Here is a 14,186-nt window from a genome sequence, read left to right on the forward strand (position 1 = left end):
TGGAATGACATATAATCACTGATGATAAACACATAAATAACACAAGCTTTGACTGAAATCTTGTGTTTAAAAAAAGACCAGCCTCGAAATCAAAAGAGAATCAACTTAAAGATGCCAATCTGATTTAAAACAGACCAACCTAAAGTACCACTGCATAATTCTAATGAATGTAGATAATCACAACAACTATGTATTTCTTATGTCAGAGGCAGTCTGCTTTTGAAATCCAGTTGCTGGGGTGAAGTAAGACAAAGGTCTTGCTTCAGGGCTTTTCAGAGATGCGTGGTAGCAATTGTGAGAAATAGTGTGCTGAATTCCATAAGATGGTCAGTATGACCCAGCAAAGTTCTTTCAATGTTCATATGGACATTTCAGGAGCTTTTTTTTTACTGGTCTGGACCTTCTTTGCTTGAAATTTGTTAAAAGTCAATCTAGACTGTCTTCTAACTGTATGTTTCCTCTTGGAGAAGAGGTCAACAAGAAGGACAAAATGATTTTTTTGTATATATAATATATATATTCATTTTTAATTTATATTTTTCTACATCAACATATAATTTTTCAAATTCATATATAATATTCATGATTTGCCAATAGCAAATAATAGAAAATAGCAAATAACAGGAAGAAACATGGAAGTGATATAACACAATGACTGTATAATGGCTTCCAATGCACTATAGAATAGAATAGAACAGAACAGAACAGAACAGAACAGAATATAATTTTTTATTGGCCAAGTGTGATGGGACATGTTAAGTTCTGGAAGTAACGAGGCTGGAGACCAGGGTAGTGACAACAGCTCTTTAATATAGGGTGAACCCAGCAACAGGCTGGGGGAAAAACCTCTCCTTTTATACAGTTCTGCTGGAGGCTTCGTCCAATCAGCAACGTGCTGATTTCCCGCTCAAATATTTAAAGGTACAAACATGAATACATAACACTCCTCCCCTCCCAGAAAACACTTTGCCTCTATTTACATTTTATTTACATGTCCTTATTCGACGTAGTCACGCAAATAACCTGGGCGTCTCCTAGTTCTTTCAGACCTGCGCGGTTCAGTTCTGGGTGGTGTTTTGAGCTGGTCGGAGGGGTTGTTTTCTCCTCCCAGCTCTTTCTCTAGGCCAACGGGCCCTGGATTATTTGCAGACTCTTTTTCTTGGCCATCCGGCCTTGGATTACTTTTGTGATTTTCCCTGCCGATTCCCTCGAACCTGATGGCGCCGCTGGACCTCCGGGACCTCAGCTAAGTCTTGCGCCCGGTTATGGTCAGCTGTGGGTTCAAATAAGGATTGGTCACTATCTGTCTCGTTTGGTTCGGGTTGCTCTGTTATTCGTTTCCTTATCTGATCTATGTGGCGCCTCCATACTCGGTTGTCTTGTAACTCGACCAAGTATGACTTTGGACCGGTCGCTTTTATGATTTGCCCTGCGAGCCAACTTGGGCCATCCCCATAGTTGCGGGCCCACACTCTGTCGCCTATACCCATTCCTCTCATTTTTTCTATTTCCCCCTGGTAACCCTCTGGTGTGTAATGGGGATTCAAACGGTCAAGTGGGCACCGGAGCTTCCGACCCATCAAGAGTTCGGCTGGGCTTCTGCCTGTAGCAGTGCTTGGGGTTCTGTGCTGGATGGCCAGAAAGAAATCTACCTTTGCTTGCCAGTCTCCTGGCTTGAGTCTGGACAATGCCTCCTTAGCGCTCCGGACGGAACGCTCTGCAAGGCCATTCGACGCAGGGTGGAAAGGCGCGGAGAGGGCATGGCGGATGCCCTCCTCTGCCAAGTATTCCTCAAACTGGGCTGCCGTGAATTGCGGGCCATTGTCGGACACCAGAGTGTCAGGCAACCCGTGGGTTGCGAATAGGTGGCACAGGGCTGCGATTACTGCCTCGGCCGTAGTGGATTTCATAAGTATGATTTCTAACCATTTAGAGAATGCGTCGACAACCACTAGGAAGGTTTGGCCGTGGAAAGGCCCAGCAAAATCAATGTGGATTCTTGACCAGGGCCCTTGGGGTTTTTCCCATTCCCTGACTGGGGCCGTTGGTGGTAGAGGTCTGGACTCTTGGCAAGCCTGGCATTTCCCTACCCTCTCAGCAATTTCTGAATCCATGAGTGGCCACCACACATAGCTTCTTGCTAGCCCCTTCATCCTTACGATCCCTGGGTGACCCTCGTGGAGGAGGTCCAATACCTTTTCCCTTAATTTATCCGGAATCACCACACGATCACCCCATAATAGGCACCCCCCTTGAGCCGAGAGCTCATCACGCTTTTTAACAAATTCCTTAAACCTTTCGCCCGGCGCAGCGGGCCACCCTCTTTGTACCCATCCGAGTACAGTCCTTATCACAATGTCCCGGTATGATGCCCGAGCCACCTCCTTAGAGGTGACTGGGCCTGAGTCCAAAGAGTCAATCAGCAGGACAGGCGTCCCCGGGGTGGGGTCTTCGATCGCCTCTGGTAGTGGGCATCTGCTTAAAGCGTCCGCATGCCCCACTTCTTTTCCTGGCCGATGCTGCAGCTTGTACGAATAAGCGGCTAAGAAAATAGTCCATCGAGTCAATCGTGGCGAAAGTGCCACAGGCGTTGGGCGGTCTCCTGCCAGTATTCCTAACAGCGGTCTGTGGTCAGTCACAATTTCAAAATCCCGCCCAAATACATATTCGTGGAATTTCTTCACCCCTGACACAATTGCTAGCGCTTCTTTATCTAACTGACTATAGTTCCTTTCTGGGGGGGACATTGTTCTAGAGTAGAAGGCTATAGGGGCTTCTGTGCCGTTTGGAAGTCTGTGGCTGAGCACAGCCCCCACCCCGTAAGGGGAGGCATCGCAAACCAGCACTAGGGGCAATGAGTTATGATATTGGATGAGCAGGCTATCGCTTGAAAGCAGGTTTTTCACTGTTTCAAAAGCCCTACTTTCCGACTTTCCCCAAGACCAAACAGTATTTTTTCCTAGAAGTTTGTGCAGCGGTTCAGCAACGGTCGCTTTGTTTTTTAAAAAAACCGCGTAAAAATTCACTAACCCCAGGAATGCCTGCAGCTCTGCTTTGTTTTTGGGCGCTGGGGCCTTTCTGATTGCCTTGACTTTGCTCTCAGTGGGGTGAATTCCCTTCTTGTCTATACGGTAGCCCAAGAATTCGGACTCGACCCCTATGTGGCATTTGTTTGCTTTTACCTTTAGTCCGGCTGCCCGGAAAATGCCCAGAACCTTTCTTAATCGCTCCCCCAGTTCCTCTACGTTTTCCGCTGATATTAAGACATCATCGAAGTAGGGAACTACCCCTGGGAGCCCTTGCAGGAGTCGTTCCATTAAGTTTTGGAACAACCCCGGTGCCACACTCACCCCAAATTGTAGTCGGGTGCATCTGAAGGCACCCCTGTGAGTTACAATCGTTTGGGCTTCGGCTGTGTTGGCGTCTACGGGCAATTGTTGGTAGGCTTGGGCCAAGTCTAACTTTGCAAAGACCTGCCCTTGCCCCAAAGAGTGCAGTAAGTGTTGCACCACGGGGGCGTGGCCATGACCGTGGTGGGGTAAGGACCTTTCCTTCACTTCACAGGGCTTAATAATGAAGATTTATGAGGATTAATGCTGTTTGGAATGCACCGTTATGGATGAAAGTTAATAAATCATGAAGTGGAAGTGTTAATAGCCCAGCAGACTGAATTTAAAACTGGTAGGTCATCTGAAACTGCTTGAATTAAGGAGTTTTTACTGCGTGGGATGACCGAACTGGCAGACACAAGGAGTTTGGAATAAATTGCTGTCTTTTGCTTTCCTTATTATAATTATCGTGTTCTGTGTTAAATGCTGAGGCTAAGGAATATCAAAGACTGAATTTGTTAATGAGAAGAATTTTAATTGAAGAGATCGATCTTTTGTGCTGGACTGACTGGCTGATTGGCTGAAGAAGATTTTATTAGGTGGATAATTTTTATTATTTTTCTTTTGAGAGGAAATTAATAGCTTGTTTATATTACAGAAAACAAAAAGGACTTTGTTTTGAAGTTCAAGCTGGTTTGTTTGTTTTTTTCTCTGCCGACGTGGAGAAAAAATGGCGCTGATTAAGCTGTGAGGTAATTGTGTTTCTTTGTGGAGTGAATATGACTCATAAGTTACTGATAAGCTACTAACGAGTGCAAATAAGCCGTTTCGCTTCAATTAAAAGATTGTCGTCCCTTGATCTTCATCAAGACCCTCTGTAAAATTGGTTTGACTGCAGTCCTTGATCTTCACTAAGACTCTTTGAAAAATTGGAATCCCAGTTTGAGAAATTTTTTGGTTTTTTTTTTTTTTCAAAATGACTCAACAACTTTCAGAAACGCAGCAAATTGCTGCAGCTTTAAATAAAATTGGGGAAAAAATAGCAGCACTATCAGAGCGTATAGATAATTTGACATTTAAACTGACATCCGGTGCAAAATTTAAAGCAAGATATGGATGATAACTTTGCTAAACAAAAGAGGAAATGACAATGATTAAAGATGAAATGGAGCAGCTGCATGTGCATGAGGCAAAAGTAGATCGGCAAATTGGCAAAATATTTTATAAAAATGAGCAGCAAGATAAGAGAATTTGTCTTTTGGAGGAAGAGATGAGGAAATATAATTTTGTTATCAGAGGAATCTCGGAAGAAAGGGAAGATAAATTGAAACAGCGGGTTTTGAAATGGATTAATGATTTGGATACGCAACTTACGTTCACAATAGCAGACCTGGCAAGTGTTTTTAGAATTGGATATAGAAGGCAAAATGGTTCTAACAGGAATGTGCTTGTCAGGTTCGCAAATCTTGGTGATAAGTTGGAAGTTATGGCCAAGTTAAGAGAGTTGGGAGATGCTTTGAAGTTTGAAGGGAAGACTATTCAAGTCTTCCGGATATATCAAGAGAAGAAAGGGCATGGAGATTTTTTAAAACCAATTACAAAAGTTTTGAGAGATAATGGAATTAAATACAATTGAGGCCACCACAACAATTGAAATTTTTTATAAAGGAAGGATGCGTACAATCACCCCAGATATAGATGCATTATTATATTTACGGAGCTTGGACTGATTGAGATGGAGGATTTAATGGAGATAAAAGATCAAATGCTTCAGATGGGTGGAACATACGTGGAAACATCAATCTCAGAAGAAGAAAAAGGGGCTATTGGAGGCAAGACTCAAAGGGTTAAAGAGGAAAGAAATATCACCTGTGTTGGTTGAACAGAAGAAGAGTCGTGAGGATACAGTAGGAGAAGAAGCAGATAAGAGTCTTGGAAAATATGAAGCTGAATGCGGGTCATTGCTATCTTTTTTTTTGAGTGATGAATTTAAATAGACAGCCCGAAAGAAGTGCCCCGGGCATTGGCACGTCCCCTCTCCCCCATTCTCTTTATAGAGGCGAAACCGATGAGGATGTGGGGGAAGAAGATTGTTTGTACTTTATTGTTTTTTTTTTTTTGTTTTGTTTTGTTTTCTTATTGTTGTTTATATGGTAGTTTAATGTCGGGTGGTGGGGCACAGAAAGGAAGATGCGGGATGGGATTAAAAATTTATATTTTAAATGGGAGTTATAAAAATAATGTCATGGAATGTGAAGGGTACAGGGAATCAGATTAAAAGAAGAAGATTGGAGCTTAAGATTAAAAGGGATTTACCAGACATTTTATTTTTACAAGAAACTCATCAGAAATCTGAAGATTCAAATAGAATGTATATAAAAGGTATGCAAATATATGAAAAAGCATTTGGAACTTCAAAAGCTAGAGGAGTTGCAACACTGATATCAGATAGGGTGTACTTTGAAAAACATAAGGTAATTTTGGATGAAGATGGAAGATATGTAATAATTGTTGGAAATCTTAATGAGGAAAAAGTGACACTTGTTAATTTATATTTACCGAATGTAAACAAAGAGAATTTCTTGAAAAATAACAAAATTTTGGAGAATGAAAGTGTAGGGAAAGTAATTGTGGCTGGGGATTTTAATTTAATCAGAGATAAAATAGACAGTACTAATCCCACCCGCTGTGGAGGAGCAAATAAACTGGGGATTTTAAATATGTGGATGCTTCGAAACGGCGTGGTTGATGTGTGGAGAGAGGTTAAAGGAATTGAGAGAGTATACACTTTTTTCTAAGATATATAATACATATTCTAGAATTGATTATATTTTTCTTTCTAAAGATTTGTTGAATAATGTGGATAAGGTAGATGTGGGAATTTTAAAGATTCTGATCATGCAGAAGTTATGGTGGACTTAGATTTTAATTTTGAGAAAAAGAAGCTATTGGAGATATGACGAGAAATTGTATAAAATGAAAAGGATAAAAATGGATACTTAAAAAATTGGAGGAAAGTTGGAGATTAAATGATAACGGGGAGGTTAAATTTGAAATTGTTTGGGATGCGATGAAAGCGGTGTTTAGAGGGGAGAGTATTAAATTATCAAGTAGGAAATATAAAAATTATAAAATTAAAATGGAAAGAGATAAAAATAAGATTAAAGAATTGGAAAATCAATTTATGCTTACTAAAGAAAAAAATTCTTCAGGAGCTTAATATGTTAAGAAATAAAATGATAGAAGAAGATACAGAGTTAGTAAAAAGAAATTTGAGATTTTAAATAGGAATTTTTGAATTTAGTAATAGAAATTCTAAATTATTGGCAAAGATGGCGAAAGATAAAAGAGAGAAGAGAGAAATTGGAGTTTTGATAGATGATAGAGGTATAAGATGTTATAAAAAATTAGAGAAATGTGAAGTGGTTAGAAACTTTTTTCAGAATCTATATTCAAAGAAATCAATTAATCGGGGAAAATTGCAAAGCTATTTAGAAAAGTATGTGGTGAAAATTGATCAAACATATAAGGAATTGATGGAAGAAGATATTAAAATTAGGGAAAGCTCCAGGTGAGGATGGATTACCTGTTGAGTTTTATAAAGAATTTAAAGAATTAATAATACCAAGACTGCAAAAATTATTCAATGGAATATTACATGGTGGGGAAGTACCTTCGTCATGGAATAGAACGGTGATATCCCTAATTCCTAAACCAGATAAAGATTTAGAAAGGATTGAGTCCTATCGCCCATTTCTTTAATTAATCAGGATGCAAAGATATTTACTGCTATTATAAGTAATAGATTAAATAGATTTATAGATAGATATATAAGTTATAATCAAGTAGGCTTTGTGAAGGGTAGATACATGAGTGATATTGTTAGAAGAGTATTAAATATTATAGATGTAGCTGAATATAATGGTGATAAAATTGGTATAGTATCATTGGATATTTTTAAAGCTTTTGATTCTGTACAATGGGAAACAATTAAAGTAATTGTGGAGGCTTTAGGCTTTGGTAATAAGTTTATACATGTTATTTCAAAATTGTACCAAAAGAGCAGTGCAAGAGTGAAGGTGAATGGAATATTAACTGAAGAGATAAAATTAGAAGCTGGTACGAGACAAGGATGTCCCCTGTCCCCAACATTATTTTTATTGGCTATGGAAATATTGACAAAAATGATAGAAAAAGATGAAGAACTAGAAGGATATAAGGGGTATAAGATAAATTTGTATGGATGATACTTTAATTATTTTGAAAATGTAGAGAAAGATTTGAAAAGATATATAAGCATTTGATAGAATTTGAAGAAATGACAGGATTGAAAGTAAATTGGTCAAAGTCAGAATTATTGATGGATAGTAATGGTAATGAGTCTGAGAATATGCAAGAGCAATTTGGGATAAGGATTAAAACACATTGAAATATTTGGGTATAGTGCTTTCACTTAAGGTTAAAGAATTGAAAAAACTTAATTATGATGTGGTGATTAACGAAATTGAGAAGAAGATAGATAAATATAAAATTTTAAAGTTGTCTTGGTTTGGTAGAATTGCAATGTGTAAGATGATGTTGCTGCCCAAGTTCAACTTTTTATTCGAGATGCTACCACTAAATTTGACAGAGAAAGATATTGAAGGATATCAGAAAAAACTGGATAAATTTTGCAATGGTGGCAAAAGACCCAGATTAGTGAAGAAAATGTGGTATCAAAATCAAAAGGAAGGTGGACTAGCAATGCCCAAATTATTTAATTATTACTGTGCGTATGGTATCCGGATAGTGGTAAAAATACTTAAAGGTGAAGATAATTATTGGAGAGATTTAGAGTTAAGGGATATAGAAATTTGGATCAAGGTGGTTTTAGATAAAGCAAATTTAAAATGTGTAAGTAGAAGTTATTGGTTAAAGGGATTAAGTAAAATGTGGAACAAATTTGTTAAAATTTTAATTCGGATATAATCTTTTGGGGAGACAACTGGAATTTGGCCGATTAAAATAATATAAAACGTAATGAAGTGATTAAAGAGGAAAATATAGAAATTATTAAAGATTGGATAAAAGTTATGGAAATGAAAGGAGGAATAAAGAAATTATTGAAAAATTAGGGTTAAGTTGGTTTGAAAAATACAGATAGAAAAATGGACAAAAAACTAAAGGAAAATTATTCGATAAATAGATGTGAAACTGAATTTGAATATTTAGTATCTCGGATTATGAAAGATGAAATTGGGCTAAAGGGACTCGTTAGTAGGGTTTATAAGATTATAAATTCTGATGAAAAATTACAAAGAGTGATGAGGACAAATTGGGAAAAAGATCTTAATATTGAAATACCAGAATCAGATTGGAATGTGAATTGGAAGAGTAGAATTATGAGAACTTTATCTATAAGGATTAAAGAGCACAATTATAAAGTTGTTTGGAAATGGTATTTGACTCCAGTAAGATTGTCACAAATGGATAAAAACTAGTAAAAATGTTGGAGATGTGAGATGGAATTGGGGACTTATGAACATATGTGGTATAATTGTGATAAGGTAAACAAGTTTTGGCAACAATTGGAGAAAATGATATTTGAAATGATGGGGAAAGTAATAACATTGAGAGTGGAAACTATATTATTGTTGGTAATTAAGGAAATAGAATTAACAAAATATGAAAAGAATTGATTAGAATTATGATTATAATAGGTAGAATTATAATAGCTAGATATTGGAAACTGGATGTGATTTTTAGAATAGAAGAGTGGAATTCTGAAATGTGGAAATTAGCTTTAAATGATAAAATGACATGTGATATTAAAATTAGAAGTGGTGTGTATAAAGAAGATATTTTCTGGAAGACTTGGAAACCATTTGTGGACTTTGCGCTTGGAACATTGGACGCTTCAGTACCTGTACCTCGAGAACGTGGATTTTGGCAATCATGAGGATATATCCGAAGACCCAAATCTTCCTTTTATGTATAGCACAAGGGTGTAATAATGTATTTTCTTTTTGTTTGTTTGTTGCAAAAAAAAAAATTTATAAAAAAAAAAAAAAAAAAAAAAGTAAGTGTTGCACCACGGGAACCGGGTAAGCGCTTTTCTGTAAGGCTTTGTTTAGCGTCGCCTTGTAGTCAGCGCAAATTCTAATTGACCCATCTGGTTTTATGGGTGTGACGATTGGCGTCTCCCACTTTGCGTGATCGACTGGTACCAAAATTCCCTGATTTATAAGCTTATCTAGCTCCTTGTCAATTTTTGGTTTAAGGGCAAAAGGGACTCTCCTCGCCTTTAGCCTAATGGGAGCTACCTGGGGGTCTAAATTGAAGGAAATAGGGGTCCCCTTGTACTTGCCCAGGCAGTCCTTGAAGACATCTTCGAACTCGTTCAAGAGTATGTCTTTCAGGTTGCAGTCACTTCTGTAGATGCCAGTCACTCCCATGCCCAGTGCGCGAAACCAGTCTAGTCCTAGCAACCAGGCAGAGTCCCTCGACGATTGTGATGGGCAGGGTCTTCTTGTGAGGTCCGTACTGACGCTGACGGAGGTGGTCCCTCGAACAGGGATTCGATTTCCTGGTAATCGTGGACCCAGAACTGCTGGGATTGCAGGTGGCGTCATGACTGAAGGCAGTGACTTCACCAAAGTGTCCCAGGACATGATGGTGATGGCTGACCCGTGTCCACTTGAGTCGGCACCTTACCCTCTATTTTAGGTTTGGTGAAGATCTTCTTCTCCACTCGGGTTGAGGCGCGGCCTATAACTACAGTCGTTTGGTTCGAATTCGCGCCTTTCTTATTTGAGCCAATCGCGGGTCGCCTTTCCGATCCCGCGCTCTGATTGGCCGATTTAAATTTTCGGTGGGAAGGTTGGGGAGCTCGACAGACTTGAGCTAGGTGCCCTTTCTTTCCACACCGCCGACATGTTGCGTCCTTAAACTTGCAGCGTTGGCGCTGGTGTTGACCTCCGCAGCTTCCGCATTCGTCTCGGTCCTCTTTGTCGCGCTGTTCGGCAGACCCTTCCTCATCCTCACCGTCACCGCCGGATTCGGTCTGAATCTCCTCCTGGTGCACTGGAGCCGCTTTGTGCTCGCCTTGGTGGGGAGGCTTTGCAATGTCTCCGCCGCTTGGTGGACATTTCATGTGCTCTGGCTTCGTCCAGAGCGTTGGCCAGCGTTAGGTTGCTCTTCGCTAGCAGCCGCGCCGCAAACGGATGTCTTTGACCCTCGGATGAGTTGCTCGAGCAGCACCTCGCCCAGGTCTCGCATCCGCAGTCCTTGGACGCCTTCCTTAGGGCGGCCATGTAGTCACCAATGGACTCGCCCATCTGCCTTCGCCTCCAAATTCAAACCGCCGCACGTATTTGGACGGTGTGGGTGCGGCGGTTCTTTAATAGAGTTTGCAGAGTTGGCCACGATACCGATTGTATCGGCGTTGGCTCTGCCAGGGCTTCCGCAATATCGATGACCTCCGGACCACAGTGGCTTAAGAAATAAGCCCTTTATGTTATCTGGAACTCCTGCAGTTCGTTGGCTTCTAGAAAGCTTTCAAATGGGTCATATCGTTCCCCATTTCTCTGGCTGGGTCAAACGGTGCGGGCGGAGTGTAACTGGCCATCTCCGCGTTTTCTGCCCTGAATTGCTGGGTTCGGTTCTATCGTGCGTGCTTCAGCTCGGTTCTGGTTCTCCTTAGCCTCGAAATCCCATCCTCGTCGCCAATGTTAAGTTCTGGAAGTAACGAGGCTGGAGACCAGGGTAGTGACAACAGCTCTTTAATATAGGGTGAACCCAGCAACAGGCTGGGGGAAAAACCTCTCCTTTTATACAGTTCTGCTGGAGGCTTCGTCCAATCAGCAACGTGCTGATTTCCCGCTCAAATATTTAAAGGTACAAACATGAATACATAACAGGACACACAAGGAATTTGTCTTGGTGCATATGGTCTCAATGTACATAAAAGAAAAGATACATTCATCAAGAACTCTAAAGTACAACACTTAATGATACTCATAGGGTACAAAGAAGCAATCAGGAAACAATATCAATATAAATTGTAAGGATACAAGCAACAAAGTTACAGTCATACAGTCATAAGTGGAAGGAGATGGGTGATGGGAACGATGAGAAGATTAATAGTAGTGCAGATTAGTAAATAGTTTGACAGTGTTGAAGGAATTATTTGTTTAGCAGAGTGATGGTGTTCGGGAAGAAACTGTTCTTGTGTCTAGTTGTTCTGGTGTGCAGTGCTCTACAGTGTCGTTTTGAGGTAGGAGTTGAAACAGTTTATGTCCAGGATGTGAGGGGTCTGTAAATATTTTCACAGCCCTCTTTTTGATTCGTGCAGTATACAGATCTTCAGTGGAAGGCAGTTTGGTAACAAATGTTTTTTTCTGCAGTTCTAATTATCCTCTGAAGTCTGTGTCTGTCTTGGGTTGCAGAACCAAATCAGACAGTTATAGAGGTGCAGATGACAGACTCAATAATTTCTCTGTAGTATCAGCAGCTGCTTGGGCAGTTTGAGCTTTCCGAGCTGGCGCAGAAAGAAAATTTTTTGTTGTGCTTTTTTGATGACTTTTTTTTCCTAAATATATTTTAAATAAAGACACATACAAAATGGCACAAATGAACAGAAGGCCTCAAATGAATGAACTGATGACGTTTTTGATGTTAGCTGTCCATTTTAGATCTTACGATACGGTAGAACCTAGAAATTTGAAGGTTTCTACTGTTGATACTGTGTTGTCTAGTATTGTAAGAGGTGGAAGTATGGAAGGGTTTCTCCTAAAGTCTACCACCATTTTTACAGTTTTGAGTATGTTCAGTTCCAGACTGTGCATTTTTTGATATGGTATAAATCGACAATGAAATATTTTTTCTGTCGAATTGAGCTCAATTCCAGGTGACAAAGGAGATACCACCATTTGTTTTCTGAGGAATAGAATAGAATAGAATAGAATAGAATAGAATAGAATAGAATAGAATGGAATGGAATTTTTCCACGTGTGATTGGACACACAAGGAATTTTCTTGGTGCATATGCTCTCAGTGTACATAAAAGAAAAGATACATTCATCAAGAATATATGGAATATATTGGCCACTGCTTTCTCTTAGTTACTTTTCAACCATCCTTTTTAAGTTCTCAATCTTTAGCTTTCTGGTGCTTTCCCATCCAGAAACGAACAAAGTCTCCCCTTGTATAACTTTTTTCAAGATCAAATAACAAGAAATCAACAATAAATCAAAACCAAAAAAGAAGAATCCAAAGAGTATGATTTGGCAAGCTTTTGAACTGAAAAGCATGGTAAGGATCCCTCTGTTCTTTAAGCCAACTGGCCTAGCTGTTCAAAACAAGAGAGGTCATGACATCCTTAGTAATTAGCTTTGGTCTGCATGATTTAAAAAAAAAAGCAAAGGGAAAAAGGCAAGGGGTTGTGAGGGCATCATATGGGGGAAATGAAGAGTTTAACTATTTAGCTACTGCTGAATTTACGGTCTTGATTAGACTGTGCTCTTTGTACATATGTGCTATTGGTACTGGGAGGAAAGCTTCCATTAATTACAATAGCAATAGCACTTATATACCACTTCACAGCCCTCTCTAAGCTATTTAGGATGGGACACGTTGGCTCAGTGGCTAAGATGCTGAGCTTGTTGATTTAAAGGTCGGCAGTTCAACAGTTTGAATCCCTAGTGCCGCGTAACGAGTTGAGGTTCCGTTACTTGTCCCAGCTTCTGCCAATCTAGCAGTTCTCGAAAGCACATAAAAATTTTCAAGTAGAAAAATAGGGACCACCTTTGGTGGGAAGGTAACAGCGTTCTGTGCGCCTTGGCGTTTAATCATGCTGGCCACATGACCACGGAGACGTCTTAAAACAGCGCTGGCTCTTTGGCTTTGAAATGGAGATGAGCACTGCCCCCCTAGAGTTGGGAACGACTAGGACATATGTGTGAGGGGAACCTTTACCTTTACTTTAAGCTATTTACAGAGTCAGCAAATTGCCCCCAACAATCTGGGGCCTCATTTTACCAACCTCAGAAGATGGAAAGCTGAGTCAACCCGGAGCCGGTGAGAATCAAACTGCCAAACTGGAGACAGCCAGCAGTCAGCAGAAGTAACCTGCAGTACTACATTCTAACCACTGTGCCCCCATGGCTCTCTACAATAATTTCAAGAGCAGATACTTTCTCCCTAAGTCCACAGCCAAGATGAAAAGTTAAAATTTCCCCTCTCTAGAACTTACTCCAATCAAGGAAAAATACATTTGGTCAAAATGTAATGTGTGTAATTATCACATTGAATGGATATTTTTTTTTATTTTTAATATAATACATATATATTTTGTGGACAGTGTACTGACTGGGTTAAATCTTTTTTATACAATGCTAACACTAGTAATTCAAATAAGTATATTTAATCCTGATCTTCCAACTTCAACAGTACCATTCTCTCTTTATAATTCTATATCATTTTTTCCAATAATTGTTTAAAAATAAATAACATTTTTGTGCCATGTATTTGTTATCCCCTACTAAGTTACTAATATGAATATTTTAAAAATCACTCATTATTCTAGCATAATTTCAATATCCCAAATGTCTAGGACTACTAATAAAGCCAAATATTAACAAAATTTAATCAATCCCGGGAATATATCTCAAAATCCCCACAATTTCTAATCCTTAAAAGTTTAAATTCCCAATATATTTTAACAAACTATTAATATTAATAATACAATTAGATTACCTGATGCTAAACTTCCACCTACTAAGCTTATCTTATTTTTAATTATATTTATTTATTTATTTATTATTTATTTATTTATTATTTAAACTTATATACCGCCCTATCTCCCAAAGGACTCAGGGC

This window comes from Ahaetulla prasina, chromosome 3 (genome assembly GCF_028640845.1).
Source record: "Ahaetulla prasina isolate Xishuangbanna chromosome 3, ASM2864084v1, whole genome shotgun sequence".
In the NCBI taxonomy this organism is placed as follows: Eukaryota; Metazoa; Chordata; class Lepidosauria; order Squamata; family Colubridae; genus Ahaetulla; species Ahaetulla prasina.